Genomic DNA, 19,978 nt, shown 5'->3' with positions numbered 1-19,978 from the left:
CAGAAGAATTGTAATGCTAGTTGATATCTAATAAAAGTTCTATGATTGTGTTAATGTCATACTGACCCCTAATATAAAGCTGAGAATACCAATGTAATTTCAGTAGAAAGTATCAGCTTATAATTATAGAAATATCCTGAAGTTTCAGTGCAGTGACTGCAGTCTCATCTAACCCTCGTTAGAACAGCCACACATAGGCCTTGATGTTCTTTTGAAACTCCATCAATAACAAACTGCATACACAATTTCATTTCCTGTAAAGCCAAGACAAACCAGGAACAACTTATGTCAACAGAAATTTGAATTGTTATAACTTTCATTGGAATATTATTGTTATTTCATCCCCATCACATCCTGTGTGCAACCTTGTTTTCTCTCTTTCTCTTCAGAATGCCATTCATTCTGAAGAGAAAGAAATCCAAACCACAGGTTCTTTTCTCTAAGTTTCTTGCGGAGGTCCTTGGACGTTGGTCTATGAGCTGAGTAGCTTGGGAAACACCACATCGTCAGTCGGAGGTATAGCAATACCTCAGCACAGTGCCAGTAAACTCTCTTCACGCCTCCTAACAAAACGGTGAAACCAACAGAAAACAAGCCTTCGCACAGGCCGATGTTATTCCAAGCCGAGCGCTGATCAATCGCGGCTGAGTGGCACAAAGGGACCCGCGACGGCTTCCCGACCAAGTCTCTCCTCGGGGCTGCGTTCCAACAAAACTCTGCGATGTTAACGCCTCCGTGCCTCTCAATTGTTCGTCTTTTCACAGCCATTGTCTCCCGTGTACCTCCTCTACTGTGTAAGGGGCTCAGTCACGTGGAAAACTATTCATGTCATAATTTTGATCTTGCACCAGGCGTTACAACCCATTCTCCACAAAAGCAAGCCCCATTATAGCAGTTTCCATACCACTCCTAATTCTTTCTTTCATTCCTTTTTTCCCCTTTGCTTACAGAACATGGGAGGGAAAATAATGTTCTGACTGGGTATGCTAAATTGCCTGCATTTATAGTGATTGACATTGTGGGTTTACTCTGAACTGCAGGAAGTATGAAGGCCCAGCGTGGCATGCTATCAAACATTAGGAATAATAGTAGTAGTGGGATATTGCAAGTCAACATGTGGAACTAGGAAAAACTGAAGTCTGAACTAAAGTGCTCTGAAACAGTAGGCCCATCAAAAACACAATTACCTGGTAGCATATACATGTAGGTCAGTTCATGAATGTTTAAGAATGTTCATGAATATTTACTTTAAATCATTTCTAGAATAATCAAATCAGAGTGCATGTATAAAAAAAAAAACCAGACAGTAAACATATTAACCACCCTCCCCCCCCCCCTCGAGTGGTTTAAAACTGACAAGAAGCAATTGATATTGAGAAATCAGGGAGACTCCCTAGAGTAATTGGCATGGAGCGGTTAATGTAGGAGCATGTGTTGGACAACCCTACGCCTACCCGCCCTGCCTTCGCATTTCTTCCATCACCGATCACCCCAAACAAATCAATGCAATTCTGTCCATTTGACGTAAACCAGATGGCACAAAATCAGTCCCCTTGTCCAGCGGAATAGTACTCTCCCATCATACATACAGTAATTACATACAGGATATTAATTAAGAGAAACCATCAGTGTTATTGTTTACTGCAGATTCTGCTTAATTGAGCAGAACTCCCTAATGTAATGCAGGGCGCAGGTTGACGAGAGGACTTTAAGCCTAGTCTGCAAGCACAGATTCTCTTTTGACACTTTAAATATAACATAATTCCATACGGTCTTCAGCAGAGCCTATATCTGTCTATCTCTCGTTATCAGGAGCAGCTTCAGTACATGTATATACAGGACCTATTGATTGCATTCTCTGTATAGTCTTCTTGCTCAGACCTGTTATGCACAATAACTTACATGGGTTTGTGCATGCAAACTACTTCAGGCCATACGTGCTGATGAGACAATCATGTTGTGAGATAACAGTTTGGGCATACATTCATTCGTATGCGTCACATTCGTTGTTTATGACCTTTAAAAAGAAGTAATGGATCGATACACAATTACATGCACAGACAAGAGCACTTTAATTTCAGAATTTGTTCACTCTATAAAGTTGCATAATGATGTAACTTGATATCAAAGTGGAAGAAAAACACTCAGACCAATTTAGATTTGCTAGCAAAATGAATAAGGTTTCTAACTCTGTATGGGCGCGTTCATGCTTGATTTTGACGGCCAGAATCAGGCATCTGTTACGCGTTTAGTTTAAAACACGATTGCGTTCATGCTCACTTTTGTAGAATCACCGAAAAACGGCGATCACGATCACCGATCGTAAACTCACAAAAAGATGCGTTTACAATTTGTAAACGCGTTTAAATGGGGTCAACGCACTGACCTCTAGTGGGTCTACGTAGCATGCACAGTGAAGGTTTGCGAATCCAGCTGGAAGACCAATTAAGGCCACACACGGAGAATTGCCTGGGGGAGCCAGAGAAGTAAGCATGAACAGTACATCGTGGAACTGCGATCACGATGAGCGTTTACGATGAGCGTTTCAGATCGCTCATTCTGCCTTCAAAATTTAAGCATGAACGCAGTCTAAGAGTGGCTATCTCAGGTCGCCATCGATTTCAAGCTTACCGCTCATGATGGCGGTCTCCTGCATTTTCTGTAATTTATCTATTTTCATTGAAAAATATTTGTGTTTGTATGCATCTTATTTAATGTACTTAAAAATGTATAATTATGTAAAATGAAGGCAAGATTGTTACTTAATGTATATGATTATGTTCTATTTTGAAAACGCAGAAATAAAAACAAACAAACAAAAGATATGAAGTTTAAAGAGATTCATGCAACACAACTTGTGATTTCAAACCAAATTTATTCAAATCCTAAATGGATTTTCAAGATTTACTCTGCAGTTGTTTTGGGGAAATCGACTAAAAAACAATAATTATTTGTATCTGCATGCATTCAAATTCTTTGTATCAAACCCTAAGAACAAGGCAGGCAGTCCATTTTTTAACGCTGCGACCATTTCCTATCAGATGTCCTCATCTCACTCCGCCTTGGGCAATTTGGGAGAGATCCTAACGACGAACTAACAAGCCGTGCACACATTCTGTCCAACGTCTGAAATATCCTACGGTACATAGCCCACGGGCATCGTGCCTCTAACATGCCACAAGTTTTTGCCGGCCGATCGTCATCGCGGGAGCTCCGAAAAATCATCCTATCTCTTGCAATGACAACGTCCTTGACGCGGTCGTCTCATTTTCACCGCTTTCGTTTTTCCTTCGTGTCTTTAATTCGACAAGGCAGAAATAGAAGTCGTGATATACAAGACACCCAGGCGCAGACTATCTGGACAGTTCGCTTGTACTTTACCTCAAACTTTTATTGATTTATCACACAATGCCTGGCCGCTCATAATCAGCAAAACACACCCTCCCAAAATTGCTCTCTAATATTCCGCCAAACGTTGGTTGCGTTGGTTGAAATTTCTTCCTCTTTAAACACATGGCTTCTAGCTGCCTCCTCCTACTCCTCCTCCTCCTACTCCTCTTATTCAATACTCTCGACTTCAATTTGACATTTGATTTTTAAAATCAGAAAAAAGGGAAATAGTGGTGAGAAGGATTTAAATTTCAGCGAGCAGAGATTGATTTCGACATCATGGGCATGGCAGTCAACGTTCTACGTAATGATACAATTCTAATCCTTATAGCATCTTATATCTGTAATTGTTAATAGACAGACTTTAATACAAGATGCAGCACTGGCATCCAAAACAGTAAAAAATAAAGTTCTTCAAATTTACACGTGTCAGGTTTATAAGAAAAATATTCCTGTATATATATATATAGTCTTCCCAAAAAGTGTTACACGTAGATGAGTTGAATTAGCATTCAGGAAAACGCTGACCCAATCCAGCTAGTTCGGTTGACAAATAAGAATTCCATACAGTAATCAATAACATTTGTACTGTGGCTATCTATAAAGCTCAAGGGTTTGATAAAATTCATCCCATGTGACATTTTTTTCCAATAATCCAAACAGTATTGCAATGGGATATGATTTTATACCTGTCTGACACATGTTGTGTTTAGAGTTTAGAAAAGAGATTTGCCAATCCCTTTGATCTCAACTTCCTATTTTCTAACAAAATCATCTGTTTACGGCCAAAAGGGTATTAACTCTGACTTAAATGAGTACATGTTAGTGCCCTTTTGGCCCTTAAACAGCTGATATGAATTATCAGCTTTACAACAACACTATTCAATACACTTATATACCAATTTGGTTCTAATACTCTGTGTACCATCGCAGTACATTCCCATTTATTGTACCATGTCACAATCTCCGCTCAATGATTGACAAATCTAAACTATCATTTCAAATTCCAGACTCTCCTGAACTGAAAAATATTGTTCAGTAAATGTAGCTCCATAGAAAACATGGAACAACCTTCCAACATCTAATGAATACATCTGATAAATATCTGACAAATAAACATATGATAAATACATTACCTTGAAACCTTCACTAGATCCCCTACATCATACTTCTTACCCCAAATCTAAATTCAGATTTTGTTACATGTATATTGTTTCTTGCCAAATCTTTAATTTGTAACTGCTTTGATACTTTTGTTTTACTTTTTGTTTTACTTTCTTTAAATATCTAATATACAATGATTATTAATATTACCAAATCATATCCCAATATATGGTATCTTTCCTTTATAATACCAGCTTATATATATATATATATATATAACTCTGATATGACTAGAACTAAATTTAATCACAATCAAGTCCATATTAAGACGAAAAAACATGCTCTGCATGACTGCATCGCGATGTCAGACATGACTGAGAAACGGGTAAAAAAAGCTAGTTAACATCAAAGTAAAAAAAAAAAGCATAGGTGTCAATTAAAATCCTCAAAGTATTTTGTAGCCTAAGGGCCCAAGACCTAACCATACTCCTTAGAATACTCAACGCACCAAGTTTCTATTTTCCCTCCGCTTTTGTGCCCCCAAACGCCACAAACCGGTCCTTTTCTTCTAGGTTCTTGGCTATTTTCCTCTCCCCGTTCTTTTGATTTCTTCTCCCCTTCGCTCTTGCTTTTTATCGTGAAAAGTAGAATAAACAATCTACTCACTGTGTTTAAGTTCATGGATAGTGCAACATTTTTAGACCTTTTTTGAAAAACGGCTTGTGCTTTGATTCTTTTTCTCCTTTCATTTCAGTCTCTCTCGGTCTCTCTCTCTCTCTCTCTCTCTCTCTCTCTCTCTCTGGTATCAACAATAGCGGAAAATTAATTCATAACTCGAACTGCCTTTGGAAATTGGATATTAGAAAGTCCTGAGACACGGTATTCCCTTTCCTTTAGCCTTGCTCTCACCATGCTCTCATAGTACCAAGTTTTGACATGACTGCTGCTAACTGCTCCCCATGGTCCACGGCCAGTGGAGCTTGCGCGCTCGCCCCCTCCTGGGAAACTAGACAAACTTAGCCGTAATGGTTGTTAAATTAGCGGCAACTGGTCTTTCATTACGGTGAATCGAGTACGGACTGTTTTGGTTGTTATAAATGTCCCAAGAAATCACTACTGTGGCAAATTTCTCAGCCATTCTAAGCCTGGAGAATCTAAAATGGTTTGGTCTGGTTTCGATAATTCTATAGTTTTCCCCAGAGTTTGCTTTTCCAGCTACATTCCACCAAAGGGCTATCTCAATAAAGAACTCGATCAAACTAAAAAGTAAAAGTATTATTCATGACAACAATTTTTGTTCATATCAAGAAATAAAAAAATCAGAAAAAGGGTATACTTTGGCAGCAAAATGAGGAACCCAAATAGTTTGAAGGAAATACAAAAATGTGGGTACGCTAATTTGACTGGCATATTTTCAGCAACAAAACAATTTGACCTTGGTAAAATATAAAATTGTATGTTTCTCTGAGCGTTTTTACAACATGTCCCGCCATTCGTTTGTTAAACTTTTTATCAATAATGGAAGCCAAAATTGAATGACAATTATACAGCCAATCACACCCAATTATTTCAGCAGCCTTTATCGATCATTGTAACTTGTAAGTTTGTTAAGAAGAACAAGTTAAGGAAACAGGGTTCTTGTATATATTACAGGTTCTTGTAATAGAAAAACTTTATACTAAGTGTTGGGATTTATCTCTTATAATGAATGATCAAACCTAATTTGTGAAGCAGAATATTAAAGCTTCATATTTCTTATCAATAACAATCAACAGGTAGAGTCAAGAAAAACTGCAGTTCAGGTGACTTAATTTTCCAGTCTCCAATTATTCATAGGAATTAACTTCCAACTCTACAGCTCTTGATCTTTGATGAGAATCTCACAAGTTATGATGACATACTAAACATCAAAACCCTCAAAGACAAACATGTCAACTTCTTCCAACACACATCACCAGCCCAGAAAAAAAGGCTTGGAACATACGAATAGACCCCACAAACATCCCGTTAACATTATGGATGAGAATCTAACAAGTTATGATGACATACTAAAAATCGAAACCCTCAAAGACAAACATGTCAACTTCTTCCAACACACTACCAGCCCAGAAAAGGCTTGGAACATACGATTGGAAACCACAAACATCCTGTTAACATCTTGGATGAGAATCTCACAAGTTATGATGACATACTAAAGATCAAAACCCTCAAAGACAAACATGTCAACTTCTTCCAACACATAACCATCATCAACCAGCGCAGAAAAGGCTTGGAACATTACGAATGGACCCCACAAACATCCCGTTAACATACGCCGCTTCCAATTACGGCAGGACCCCTCTGCCCCCTTGCAGCGATGATTTGTCAGGCCCTCCTTTGAAATCCCCCGCCTCAAATTTAAACTTGACCCGGTTGAGCATTGAATGCCTCCGTTTTGTGTACTTTACCGGTCGGAGCAATGACCCCGTCTTTGCCCCATCGCAGGGTACCAACAACCGACCGTCGTTTGGAGCAAAAAGCATTCTTCAAATTCTTGCCTCTGTAAAGAAGAAGCAAAGGTTTTGAGCGTTTTCCCCTCATTTTTTGCTCAATTTTTTTATTTTTTGTTATGGGGTAAAAGCCTGAAACATGTCAGGCGAAGTGATGGTTCCTGTCATGGAGGGACTTTGCATTCAGAGTTTGAAAATTCATTTTATGAGTTGGTTGTTGTGAGGAGTTCCTGAGGATTTTAATACAAACACTTTCTAAATAATGCCAGTATGATATCATACCTGACAAGTTCTCTTAATGCCCCTCAAGAAAGGTGTTAACCCTGTGTTATATAGGAGTTATTGCCCTTCTGGTTCCAAAGAGAAGATACAGTATGTTGATTAATACCCACATCCTCATCCTCCCTCCTCGCTCCCCCCCCCCCCCTCTCTCTTTCTCTCTTTCTCCTCTCTCCCTATCCCTCTTCCTCTCTCTCTCCCTCTCTCTCTTTCCCCCTCTCCCTCCTCCCCCCCTCTCTCTCTCTCTCTCTCTCTCTGGCCATCATTGATGAATGAGATTCATCCATTTCCAATTCACTGTCAATTTCATAAAAGTAATACTTTGGCAGATAGTTGTAGAAATTAATATACAAACGATGTACACAAAATAGTTTGTTTCACAAGTTTGTAAAATGTAATGTCATGTATATGAATCTAAGCAAGATTACCCTCTGTGCATCTAAGAGTACATGGAGGTTGCACAAAGGCTTATTAAGAGCAGATAGATCGTACAATGAACGAATGAAGACGTGCATCAGTTTGTCTTGACACTCGTGCTCTCAGAGAACATGAATTCACATTAAATGGCTCCCAGTCTAGGCCCTGCATCCATCAGAACATGATGCAAATGGTCTTTGTCATCTTAGCAGACATCACAGCTTGATCGTCATGACAACCCACCGCCCGCTCTCACCTTCACATCTTCTTGAAGGAGCTAATTTAGAGTGCTAGCTCATTGGTAGAACCTGCTCCTACTGGTAGTAGGATGGAGGTACCAGTTGGCCTATTGGCAAATCTATTTTATGCAAAACTCTTAAAGAAACGTTGTGTAGAAAATTGTTGTACAATTAGAACACTTTGTTCGGACTTGTTGAAATGTATACAAAACTTGTAAAGAAACTTTGGTCAGAAAGAGAGAGAATCACTTCAAACAAGCTCTCATTAATTAAAAAGAATATTGGTAAAAAAATCTCTTTTACATTCAAATTATGCACCTGATTTATAGTTGGCATGGAGTAAAAAATTGTTAAAAAGAACACAATTCTATCTATCTCACTCACATCTTAACCAAGTGGTATAGTGAGATGGATAGTGGACAGAGCATGAGAGGAGAAAGATAGGAATAGAGAGGGGAAAAAATCTCAAACAAGAAATTTAATCAACGATTCTTAAACAAACAAACCAGCGCAAGGAATCTGATGATCGATTATTCACAGCAGTGGGCTTTGATAAATTAATACATTTATGGATGATTAATGGGATTCCACCCCGACAAATTATGTCTTTCCTTTCCTTTCTTTTCTTCGCACTTCAGAAAAAAAGGAATGTTCCATCATGAATGACTTGCTCATCACTATGGATGCATGGGTAAAGAATTCATCGCGCTGCGGCATAAATACAGAAGGAAGTTCGAAAGCCTCCCAACGATTAAGGTCACATGCACTTTCCGAACCTCACAACAGCACATTCTGCCTGTGCGGTTATTGTGCGTCGACTCTGCCGAGGTTGGTTGTTCATTCACGCTAGATAATGTCAAATATTTGGTATAGAAATTATGAGACATGTACATAGACTTGGTGATTGTATTCTTTGCAGATGCCTTGTAAATTTGTGTTTACATGGACTATAAAAATTTACCTTTAAGCCTACCTGGACATTATTTATCATCTCGGATACATTCATGTTCAAACAATCCTACGATGTCTCGTACATAAGTCATTGATGCTGGGATGTACGCACTGTACTTTGAACAGATTTATTTATTTCTTCACGTTTTCTGACAGTAAAGGGCAAGGCCCATTATTGTTCTCCCATTAAGAGGTGCAAAACCCTATTCATAAGTTTTTTTCAGTTTTTTTTTAAAGACCTACTCTATATTCTACAAAGAGATGAATACATTGGAAGACTTGTTATTTTTAAGTGTAAAAATCAACTCGAGCTTCTTCAGAACTTTTTTTTTTGAAAGTGAGACTTTCTCAAAAGCCAGTATCATTTTCATTGTATATTTTGTTTGTTGTTTACCAGAGGTCTTTTGCCGCTTTCAAGAGCAAACTGCTCTCACATCTAAACATGTTTGCCCTCCTTCTGTACCATAACATAAGCCTCACGCCACGATGAAGGAATTCTATTTCTCTTGTTCTACTAGCTACTAGAACCAAACAAAAGTCTATTCATTTCTCTAGCTTCCAAGTTCCAACCTACCTACGCCACAAAGTTCACATGCACCCAGGCAGACTTGGGACGCACCACTTGATCATGATTTATGACTAGCACATTCTCTGCTCTGTGTCCAATCAATAAGCAATTGTCAGATGGAGGCATTCAACGAAGATTTCACTCACGGACAAAAAGAAGAAAAAAAAACCTGGCGTGCCTATTTTCTCCCATCCAAACCCCAATCCCAGGGTCCCATGGCAGAGTTCGTCTCTCGGAGGGATCATTCAAGAATGTTAGTTGTCATGTGATGTTGAGCTCGATATCAGTCATGTCCGTACATCGAATTGGACCAAAAAGGCAACTTCAGGAGTACAGACTATAGTCGCATTACTATTAGCCCAAATAAGCTAGAGCTTGAGATATTACACTGATCAGTTCTTCTTGAGAAATAATGAGTGAGTTCGAAGTTTCTTATCTCTAGAAGCTCAACTCAAGCAATTCCCACTCACTCAAAGACTGAGCTCAAGTATACAGAGCATATATGCCAACTCATATCAACCATACATCAACCTTAACCAGGAGCAGAAAAAACATCCCAAGCCATTAAGCCTTTAGGTGTTTTATATTTCATACAAATTGATTAAACAAAGTGATGGAAAGAAGAAGAGGGGAAGACCTCACAAAGGCTTTTTAGATGATGTAATCACAGAATGTGGAGCAACAGGGTATGAAACGTTGAAACGGATGGCTCAAGACCGAGGAACTTGGAGAGACACTTGATATAAAATTTTGATTGGGTTACTAAACCTGTCATAAACTGACAGATCACTATTGATGATGATGATGATGATTAAACAATTCAAAATAAGCTGCAATAATCAGTACCTCTTCACCAACATACATGCCTATAAATAGAGCATTTTATGTATCTATCTTTTATTTCAATGTCTAGCACAGACAGAAGTACATGTACTACTCTGTAAGCCCTGGAGCAAAAGGTATACCGGTAGTACAGCTTGCACAACTTTGCACACTTGACTTATGGTCTATAAACTATTGCCAAACTACCTCAGTTGATTCATTTTCGACCATAAAACTTGTCCATAATGTCCCCATCGGGTCATGAACTGCCTTTTGAGTGTCCATAAAACTATTGCTTTTATGGGGCTATCAGCATGTCAGACATGCAAGTTTCATTTGCTGTTTTGTCTGGCTGAGTGACTGAAACACTGGCTGAAAAAGTTTGAAAGAATGAAGTGAACCAAGCAAGCAGATCAGGAATGTCGAATTTGGTTTGCTGAGAAACAAGTTTGCATTAATATATATATGTGTAAATATTGTTGGAAATAGTTTCACTTCACATATTAGACAGATATAAAATACAGAAACGGGTTTTATAGGCTTTACTAAATTATGTCACTATTGCTACTTGGTATTCATGGTCATCATCATCATCGTCATCATCATCATATTCATTTTTCACCACCATCATCATCATCTTAATCATCATCATCACCATCATCATCATCATCATCATCATCATCATCACCATCATCACCACCACCACCACCACCACCACCACCACCACCATCATCATCATCATCATCATCATCATCATCATCATCATCATCATCATCATCATCATCATCATCTTCATTTTCATCAACATCAACATCATCATCATCATCATCATCATCATCATCATCATCATCATCATCATCATCATTGTCTTCATTTTCATCATCATCATGTATCATCATCATCATTGTCTTCATTTTCATCATTTTCATCATCATCATCATCATCATCATCATCATCATCATCATCATCATCATCATCGTCGTCGTCTTCATCATAATTTCATGATTCTTACCTGATCACATGTCTGCTGGCATGATGGATGACTCCTAACCCGATGACAGCACTGAGGATCTGGTTAGAAGAACAACAGGAAAGTGGAGAAAATGATCAATTTAATGATAAGGATATAATAACAAAATAATTAAAGATAATAAATCATAAAGCATGATGGAGGTTCATTTTTATAACTTTATGTAATACTCATTTATTTTTTATTAGTGAAAGTTCAATATATCATATAAAAAATACACATCTTTTTTGTTCTATCTCTATCTCTCTCTCTCTCTCTCTCGCTCTCTCTCTCTCTCTCTCTCTCTCTCTCTCTCTCTCTCTCTCTCTCTCTCTCTCTCAGTCACAAATGTAAAAAATAATATGAATGCTTGACCATCCTGCAAGAGCATGTAGATAAACATATGATCAATGTATAATGTAGTCCTACCCCTCCCCAGTCCTCCCCCCCCCCCCCACCAACCTCTGCCCTTCTCTGTCCTCTACTCCTCCCCAGCCGGCCTACTCCTCTCCTACCACTACTCCTTCCCCAACCCCACCCCTCACCCCTCACCAAGACATGTTCTACCCCACCCCTGACCAAGACATCTTTTACCCCTCCCCCTCACAAACAGATAATTGAAATATGAGTATATGAGTAGGCACCCATACATCATTCCTACATGTACACACTACATGCCACATCAATCAACAAGCGATGGGGGAGGAGGGTATGTCAATGAAGAATGATATGATGATGATGATGATGATGATGATGATATGATGATGATGATGATGAGGATGATGAATACGATGGGGTCTTGTACACCGATGTTATCCATCTCTGATGTGCACTCACGGCACAGAAATGTAGAAGAAAAAGTCCATGTTCTAGTCCCTTTGTCATTAATGTTTTTGCTCACTCTTCTCATTCTTAGTGAATTCTATTGATAAAGTTGGTGTTCTCTTGATGATATCAACATATACCACTCCCCATCCCTACCTCAATTCCTGATAAAATAAATCAGAAGGGGGGGATGATTACCCCTGACTCCTCCCAAGACAACCCCATCAGCTCACGATAGATTGCGCACGGCAAGAGGCCTTGAACTTGAAGCTATTGATTCAACTGCACTTTGGGGTGCATCATTCCCTCTCCAAGGAATCTCGCGCTGCAGCGGCAACGTCGGCAACCGTGGCGGCTACGGCGGCCAGATATGAGGTTGGACAGCTATTAGGATATGAAATTGATCGGGTGGGACGTGGGCAATCGGAGCGTGTCGAGAAGACGGCATGATGGGGGGTGGGGAGAAGGTGTCTGTTGATTAAAAACTCCCAAATCAATGCCGACACTTGCCAAGTTTCAATAGGCACCTTCCAGAGCTCCTGCTCGGGATGTGTGCCGAGAGCGAGAAGGGTGTTAGCTCATTATAGACTTACATTGAATTAACGCTGTTCTGGCTCTGAAATGTTGATAGACTGTGCTTGGAATCTAAGATGAAGATGTTAGCAAGTTTGATGACAATACCTGAAAGATCTTTCATGCTGAGAGCCACCTTTCATGCTTTAAACAATGACAGATGATAATATCCAGTGCTCAGAATCTTAAGTTGCAGATACATGTATATCAAGTTTAATGTCAATACCTACAGTTAACATCTTAATTATTCACACCTCTGTAAATTTGATGTTTTTATGTTTTTCATGTTGTTTTTTTCAAGAATGAAAGGTGGTCACATTGAATTAGGGACTTTATCGAATACTTGAATAACAGATGTAAGCTTTAATATATGTCACATTCTCAAAAACATAAGTAGGTACAAATCAATTTATCAAATACTTCAAAACATTACAAAACTATACATGATTATATCTTACAAAATAAGAGACTACAGCTACATGTAAGTCAATCAAGATAGTAATCAGAGAGAAACTGATTTGCTGAGCACTTTAAAATATTGGTAGACCAATTCTATAGTTATACTGTTAACAACTAAATTATTCATACCATTAGCAAGCTTTGAGATAAGTAAGTGTACAAACTATTTTTCCCCATTTATGTTTCTTAAGAAATAAGAATGTGACATATGATACTAAAGCTTACATCTAACAGTATTTAAGAACGGCCCTAATTCAACCGGTCCACCTTTTTATTCTTGGGATACGAATTACACAGAGAACGTCAAATTTACAATGGGTATGAATAATTTAGTTGTAAATAAACTGTAGTTACTGATATCTGAATGTTGTTACCCGACCGTTTAGCAAGTGATTTGTGCTTGGCATTTACTTGAAGATGTAATCGGAGGAATGAAATGTGTCCGTCCATCTGTCTTGTCTATCTGTCTGTATGTCTGTCTGATTCTCACAAAGGGGGTAATCTAATAGTCCCATGTTATCAGCAGCACGTCAGACTGAGATGGGACTCAAGTTCATACAGAACAAATGTCACACTATCTCTTAATACCCCCAACGGAATGCCAGCTACGTTCGCCTCGACCAGATAACGGTACCGGCCATTCCGATGTTTGCTATAGCTGAGTAGACGTGTTGGTGAATGAGCAAGGCATTGGTATTCATATTCATAAGTGCACATGTTAATGTGATATGACATTGTACATGTATTTAGTTAATACTGCATATGCAGGTTACAATGGTTGACGTACAGTACCATCCATTCCAATGTTTGCTGGCTGAGTAGACACGTTACACAATGAGCACGACATTGGTATTCACATTCATAAGTGTACATGCTAATATAATATGACATTTTGTTAAAGTCAGATACAATGTAATATACAGTATATATGCAGGCAGAAAGTGCATTTGGTTAGGTAACAAGACATTTGTGCCTGCTTGCCTAAATGTTAGGGTGTGTGTGTGTTTTGGGGTGGGTGTGGGTGTGGGAGGTGTTGGGTGTGGGCTGTGTGGGGGGTGTGGGCTGTGTGGGAGGTGTGTGGGTGTGGGAGCTGGGTGAGGAAGAGAGGTGCTACCATCTCTACATTTTCTGAATGGAACAGTTTGATAATGAATGTGTATTTCTTTCAATTTCTTTTGTCCCTTAAAGAAACATGGTAACATTCTTATGAATGAATGAACACATTTGCCACTCTCCACCCAGGTGTAATAAATGAGCGTTGGGTAAGGATTTATTCCTTGAATGCTTTGAGAGCAGCTGGGCTAAAGCCAAGGTAATAACAGTAATTTGTAGGCCCCTTGAACATCTCCTGAGATGGTGTGCAATATAATGTAACTAGCATTATTATTATTATTATTATCATTATTAATATGATGGTTGGACATTTTTAAGAATAAAAAATCTTCTTGCATTATTCACCATGTGCTGTTATGTCATGCAATTCTATCGACATCTTCAAGCCATAGACCTTGCAGTACAATCAACTTGCATGTTTAACTAAGAACTTGTCTTGTTTTACAATCTGATAATTACCAGCAAATATATGAACAATTACATTATAAACTGTTTGGGCATTGCATCACTTGCATGCCAGGAATTTATCTTCAAAATTATAACATAAAACGCAGTTCATGCTCGGTTTGATTAATTAATCGTCATTCACAATGCAATTTTACTGCCTTTTTTAACAAGAATAAAGTTAATATGTGCCAGCATTTCATCTAATCAACTACGCAATAAAGACATAAACCACAGTTCATGCTTGGTTGAATTAAGTGTAAATGTAATTAAATTACTTATTGCTGGTATACAATACAATTTCACTACTATAATTGACATGTGTATCTCAATGGAATGAAAATCATCCACAATATGTCTTTATGCTTTCTCTCCATTAAATTAAATGTAGAAATAATCGAGATGTTACAGCACTCCTCATTACAGATTTGCCCAGTCTCTGCATCCTGTCCATTCACTACCATCCACCATAGCAGAGGTGATCCTTTTCCTTCATTTCCCTTCACCCCCCCCCCCATCCCATTTTCCTACTCCATACCCTTTCCCTCCATTTCTCTCATCCCCTCCCCCTCTCCCCCCCCCCCCCCTCCCACCTTCAATCCCCCTACTCCACATCGGACCCCTAAGATCATCCCATCTTCCCCTCATCCACAGAGATCACCTTGGAAACAGCATCTTGTCACGTTAACCCAGTCTCCCAAGCACCAGTTGCTCAAACATTGTCTCCGTTTACCAAGTGAGTGCGAGAGTAGCTCTCGCCTCATGGCAAACAAGAACTCCTGATTCAGAGAAAGCCTACTATCAATTGCTGATTTATTTTGCTGATTTATTCATCTCACTTGCAGGTCCTATGACATGCTCCTACAATGACTGCAATACGGCTAACTTCTAACACTAACTAAATTTTAACTTTAACTCTGGATCTAACACTACACCTAACCCTAAACATAAACAAAACATACAATACAACCATAATCCTAACCATAATCCTGTATTTTATTAAGATTATAAAGCATGGAACATTTCTTGGGAATGGGATCACCCATTTTGCGGCCCGAAATGAACTCTCGGTTTCTGAGACGACAACCATACATAATTGTCATCAACAAAAATATAAACATTTCATAATGTTCCTTATCTCTCCAATAATCACTGATTACATCCTCTAACTCTCCCATAATTGATGATTGTTGATTTTATGTTGATTTTAACAGGTCATTGTGATATAGGCCTACACAAACATTGATTTCCTGTCTCGATTTTGATGAAATTGATGAGTTTTGTCTCTAAAATTTATCATAGAGGGTCAAGTTTATTCATTGATATTGGCAATTTTTTTTTTACCAAAAGACAAGATTCATTGTTCTGTGAATGTACGAAGCAAGTATACCATACAGACTACATAGTGAGTGGGAGTGGTAGATATGACAAATTACACATGTTTCTGTTTTTCTGGGCTCCGTTTCAAATGCTGTATTTTCCAAGATAGGTCTCCCGGTGTCTATTGTCCTTCAAGGTTCTTGACTTGAAAGGGAGTAATGGAGCGGGGGAAATAGAAGCGCTGGCACACTAGCGCTCAAGCTGTGAAGACAGGAAGTTTGGGCCATATTTTAATATCAATATCATACTCGGTCCATATTTGGCATCCTATCACACCTGTGCAAGTTGGATTGAACTTTGATTATTTACTTTCTCAACTGGTGGATTGTTACCGGGGAATGAAGAAAATAGACCTGTTATAGAGACGACATCCCATTTGCCAAGCCCCAACCTGTTTTTCTCAAGTTTGATTCAAGGCTCCCGTCAATAGCTCTTTGTGGTTGTGTCGTGTTATGAGCAACATGTAGCTACAGAAACTAGGAATGATTGATAGAATTTCCCTTTCAACCGCCCCCCCCCCCCCCCCCCCCCGCAAAAAAAAAAAAAAAAAAAAACATGTAGAAAATTTAAAATGATTATACATGTAGTTTATAAAAAGAAATTCCTTCCAAAACCTTACAGAATTCAGTGATCATGTCTATTGGATGTTCGGAACTTGATTATAATGTAAGATAGTAAGATGAATGATTACAATGTATTACAAAGTTGCTGTGTTTATTAAACACAAAATAAGTAGTAATGAACTGATGGGGCAAATGATGACAGTCATCTACATGTAGAAGGAACATGAAGCAGGTGGAATCAACTCACTTGACAAATGTACAACTTGAAACAATAAACCTTGATTTGGAGAAGGAAATTATGATTTTTGTATGTTTCATGACATCATGAAAAATCTAGGCCTATATCACAATGACCTGTCAATCCAACAGGGAAACTTCACAAGTGAATTTGAATGGGGCTAGTTTCCGAATCATTGTAAAATGTGTGAGATTTTGTTGTAGTATCATTCTGACACATTTACAGTGAGGTGATCTTCACATGTGAGATTGATGTGGAAATTAATATTACAACTTATGGTATAGGTCATGTAGGAATAATGTTAGGCAGGACTGTTTGACAAGCAAGAATATGGAAACTACATACATATTTGGGCAGGTCCAAGCTATTTGGATTGTGACGTACGGGACATTTACAGACTTTAAACAAGAAATAACAACAGATGAAATTGCACATTAATTACATTTAAAATTAATTTAAAAAATTGGTCAGAACTAAAACTTTCCACAAATGAACTAGCCCATAATAGCCACAGACTCATACCAAAAGATAGCCATATGAATAATTTCATCTGTTGTTATTTCTTGTTTAAAGTCTCTAAATGTCCCGTACGTCACAATCCAAATAGCTTGGACCTGCCCATTTATAGACCTGCAATAATTAAGCTCCAAATAAAGGCAAATATTACTTGCATATATAGAGAGATTAAATGCACTTTCAGTCTTGTTTCAGATATGTAATTTGGTTAAATCTCAACATCCTTAATTCAGCCTGACAACTCAATTCAGCCTGACTTGAAAGAATAAGTCTTTTGAATTCTTAACCCAAAACATTCATTCACACATTTCTCCTGGTGCATACATGTACTTAGATGTAGCATCATTTGCATGTACATCAGCACCATCCCCACTCAAATCAACAATATGAAATAAATAAGCCTACAGGTACATGTAAATCAAAATGTCAACACATAATACGATCATTTATATTGTGCACGCTCGTATACATGTAGCTGACAAGAGAACAATAAGGACATAACTACCCACTTCCTTTTGGCACCAAAGTCCAGGTTTAATAACCCATCACTCTATTCTTTGCCCCCCCCCCCCCCCCCTCACAAGATCAATTTATCATTTTTGAGGTAAGAGATGACAGAGTCCAAAAAGAAAAATAATTACCCACTTCCTTTTGCAGCAGGGCCAAGTTCATTGACCTCAGCTAATACGCTGTATATACATCCCCTCCCCATTCCCCTAATGATTTACCTACTTTGAGCTAAAAGCTGACAAGGCTACCAGCTTCCTCGTGAAGTTCAAGTTCATTGACTCTCTACTACCCCCCCCCCCCCCCCAATTTTCCACAGCACCCAATCCTCCCCTCCCATTATACTTTGTGCCAAGGACTAGTAGAGGTCCAGCTTCAATTTTTATAATAAGACCCAAGTTCAAGGACCCTCTATTGACCCCTGTACCCCTCCCTAGTCCCATCCCCTCCTTCTCGCTCGCCCCTCTCTCTTGCCTCTCTTCATCTATCCCCTTCCCCCTCCCCCTTCTGTCTCCTTTTCCCCTTTCCCTTCCCCTCTCCCTCAACCCTGTCACACTCTACCTTCCCCTACTCCCTTCTCCATTCCTCTTCTCTATCCATTCCCTCTCTCCTTCCCCTCTCCCTCTTTCCCCTCCTCCCTCTTTCCCCTCCCCTCTCTTCTCCCCCCCCCCCCCCCCTCTCTCCTCTCCCTTTCCCTCTCCTCTTACCCCCTTCCATATCTCTCCGTTATAAAGCCCATTCTCCCTTCCCCTCTCCCACTTCCGATCCTCCCCCTCCCCCCCCCCCCCTCTCTCTTTCCCCTCCTTCCTCTCCCTCTCTCCTCTCCCCCCCCCCCCCCCCTCATCTCCCTTTCCCCCTCCCTTTACCCCCCTTCCATATCTCTCCATTATAAAGCCCATTCTGAGAGTACTGTAGAGCCTAGACTGTAGAGGTAATAGAGGTCCTTGATACAATTCTCTTGTTTGTGTTGTTTCCATCTCATAATGAAGTTCAAACTCAAAGCTATCAAACTTTTGGTCAAAAGCTTTACAGTAACCTCTGTAGTCTGTGGTTCTGCTATGGTTCTACCAACCGCACGGACCGGGCCTCATTAAACCCGGAGAATGGCCCTATGGAAATCCAATAAATATTCATAACTGGGAGAAGCTGGTGATGTTGTCTTTTCATTTCCCTGTACATCATCAATTCAGTACAGCATGTTTTCACTGCTTTTAAAATAATTGTATGGCTGTTAAATTGAAAATACAGTGTATTTGACTGAATTGTGTACATTTGAATAATTATTCAAAGAAATGGTTTGCAACAAAATCATTTGATAAAGATGAGACACTACAATAAGATAGCAAAGGTATTTAACTGTTTACACAAACTTATTAACTTTTTTTTTTGTTGCAGTATATTTCTGAGCTACAATCTTGTTCGTTTCCTAAAACATGAATCATGTTTTGGTTAATCTATTTTTTGCATATAAGCAACAGAACATTAAACAATATTCATTTCATAAATTTAGAATCCTATTTGATACTCCCTCCACATCACATATTACATTGTAATATATCTATTCTGATCGAGGTACATACAGTATTACAGGCTAGTAGCACCGCATCAGTTAGCAATTCAGTCATTGTACACTGCAGATTTGATCTAAACACAAACATCAAATATAACAACAAGGGCTACCTTTTGTGGAGGGAAAGTTTGGTATGACCAGGGAAAGAGAGTAGTGTATTGTCAATCTGGACGCCAGTGTTAATCAATCTAATTATGCATGCATTAACCTCATGTGCTGGAGCACTAATCTTTAGGATAAACATTCATGAGTAGAACCAACTGCCTTCACTTCAGCGCCATTGTTAGCTTTGGATGGCTGCAGCAGCCCCCAGCCTGGAGCTACGGTAAGCTTGTGTAGCCTGGCTTCCCTCGGCAACCCTGTGCACTTTCGCCTGTGCAAACTTCGGCCAGGTAACAGCTCAAGCTCTAGCTGCTAGTGCAATGCCCGCCACGAGCATGGTGTCGAGTCGTGAGGTACATGTGTATGCATGCAGTATATATATGATAAAGCCTGTGGTATTCTTTCTACATGAACCCAGGG

The 19,978-nt window shown here is 39.1% G+C and overlaps 1 long non-coding RNA gene across 1 annotated transcript in view; it reads right to left on the bottom strand.

Annotated features, from left to right (window-relative positions):
* Window positions 1-19,978, bottom strand: part of LOC115927526 — a 34,935-nt gene that overhangs the window by 11,674 nt on the left and 3,283 nt on the right. The window contains exon 2 of the long non-coding RNA XR_004065703.1: window positions 11,272-11,330. This is a non-coding gene — a long non-coding RNA (uncharacterized LOC115927526). The remainder of the gene's footprint in view (window positions 1-11,271; window positions 11,331-19,978) is intronic.

Source organism: Strongylocentrotus purpuratus, unplaced genomic scaffold, assembly GCF_000002235.5.
Source record: "Strongylocentrotus purpuratus isolate Spur 01 unplaced genomic scaffold, Spur_5.0 spur5_contig_848, whole genome shotgun sequence".
Classification (NCBI taxonomy): domain Eukaryota; kingdom Metazoa; phylum Echinodermata; class Echinoidea; order Camarodonta; family Strongylocentrotidae; genus Strongylocentrotus; species Strongylocentrotus purpuratus.
The sequence above is the reverse complement of the archived record's forward strand: the minus strand, read 5'-3'. Positions and strand labels throughout refer to the sequence as shown.